We start from the raw sequence: 2,388 nt of genomic DNA on the forward strand, positions 1-2,388 counted from the left end.
AGATGTGTGTGTGAGTTGTGTGTGTGTGTGTTGTGTGTGTGGTGAGTGTGTGTGATGTGTGTGTTTTGTGTGTGTTGTGAGTGTGTGAGTTGTGTGTGAGTGGGGTGTGTGTGTGGTGTGTGTGTGTGAGAGTTGTGTGTGGTGTGTGCGTTGTGAGTGTGAGGTATGTGTGGTGTGTGTGAGATGTGTGTGTGTGGTGTGTGTGTGTGTATGGTGAGTGTGAAGTGTGTGTGGTGTGTGTGTGTGGTGTGAGGTGTGTGTGTGTGTGTGCTCACCAGTCTCTCATCTGCCTCCCGACAATTTGGAGGCGTTTCTCCTCAGCCTCCGTCACTTGGCTTCAATGAGGCTACGAAAGCTAATGCCCTGGCAAGCTTTGTGCATCATGACTGGGGTCTTGAACCAGGTCAGTGTGGCCTAGACCACGGGGCTCTAGCCTGGGCACCCGCCACTGGCTTCTGGGAGTGACAAGCAAGTGATTGGAACTGCTTAGCCTGACCTGGCTTCTCCATTTTCTTTCTGTAAGATGAGGACAAATACCCAGGGCCGCCAGGCCAGTGAAGGGCTCTGCAGGTAGTAAAAGCATCACGGAGGGTCTTTGGGGGAAAACAAAGCCATTTGATTCACTTAGTTTCCCTTTTTTAATAGATTATCAAGGAAAAAAGCGGGGAGGTGGGGGGAGTTTTGACTTGCTAATATCTATCCAGGAAGAAAATTTTTTATTACTTCTAGACACAGGTTGCTGGCTTTTGAATTTTAGTCCCGCTACTTGCTTCTAGCTGAGTTTGGCCACGTTACTTAATCTGAGTTTTCCTTATCTGTGAAATGGGGATAATAATGTTATGGGCTTTATGGAAATGCTTGAGGTTTAAAAACGTTCAATACACCTAAGGGTCTCGGAGCCTGGCAGATGGTAAATCTCCGGTACTTGTTGTTACCACACTCCTGGTGGGTGGGGAAGGGGATCGCTATAGATTATTCTTGTTATGTTACTGTTATTCAGAGGAGATTCAGGCCTAACCTTAATAGCTGCTACTTGTTGTGCACTCTGCTTCCAGGCTTTGAGGGCTTCCTCTGGATTGTCACATTTGCACCTAACAGGCACCTCATGGGGTCGGCATTCTCATCATTTACATTTTGCAAATGAGGGAATTGAGGCTTAGGGAGGTTAAGGGGAAGGTGGTCTGGGGCTCTGAAGGTGGCAGGCGCTGCAGAGCTGGGCCTCGGAAGTGGGTGTTAGGGGACCCTGGCTTCACCGGCTTGCAGCTGAGTGATGCTTTCAGGTCCCTTAGGGTGAGGATCTGTCCCGGACTTACCTCAATAACCCTGCTTTGAGCCCCGGGTGACCCTGTCCCAGGCTCCCTCACCCAGCAGGGGGCGCTGCGGGCCCTCCCAAGGCTCCCACCAAGGAGAGGCAGGCATTGCCAGGGATTCTGAGCTTTGAGGCAAGTTACAGTTTGTAAATGCAAGGACATAAAACAGCTCCCTGGGCCATTAAGTCTCTGGATCTTTCAGCAAATCGCTTCTGCACATGAGTCCTGAATTGGTTTTTGTAGGAAGCCTGGTGTAAACTCACAGCTGAGCCAGGAAATAACCTTAACCACTCATTTCTCTGAGTACTTTTCTGGGTTGTTGTTGCTTTTGCTTCCTTTTTGTTTTTGTTTTTTTGTCTAACTTTGTTACATCAAAAATGGGTCCATATTTATGCAAAATGTATGGATCAACGAACATAATTCATTTTCAAGGAGAAGTAAGCAAACATAGCAGGTACGGTTTTACAGACGAGAAACAGGCTTAGAGACACTAAGTTCATGGGGTCTTGGAGCTACAAGGAGAACCCAAGTGTGTTGGCTCCAAAGCTGCTCTTTTCCTGAGTCTTCCAACTACTGAAGAGTCACCCTCCTTCCCCCTTTCACATCCCCTTCCCCCATTAATTCTCCCAGCAGAAAATGGGATATTTATTGGGGGAAGGGAGACAGGGTAAACAGAAAGGAGATGTTTTCTGAGAAGTGAAAAGTGATTCCAGGGTACTGACAGTGGGTACAGTCATGGCTGGGGACGGATCTTTGGGATACACAGGGTGGGAGCTTCTTCTGGGATCAGGAATGGTAAACCCTGCCACGCCCTCAGGCCAGACCATTGTGTAAATGATTCAGAAGGGTAAGGCTTGTGCAGAAGGGTGCTGACATAGCCCTTAAGGGGGCAGGTGCCTCTATACTCTAGCACACTGTGTGGTTCCATCTGTTGATTTCTTAGGATAAGCTGTGTGTAAAATTGCAAAATTGGCCTCAACTTCTTCCCCTCCTATCCAGAGGTGGAGTCTGTTTTTCCACCCTTTGAATCTAGGCTGGCCTGTGACTTGCTTTGGGCAATAGAATTCAGCTTAAGTAA

This window comes from Physeter macrocephalus, chromosome 14, assembly GCF_002837175.3.
Source record: "Physeter macrocephalus isolate SW-GA chromosome 14, ASM283717v5, whole genome shotgun sequence".
Taxonomy (NCBI): domain Eukaryota; kingdom Metazoa; phylum Chordata; class Mammalia; order Artiodactyla; family Physeteridae; genus Physeter; species Physeter macrocephalus.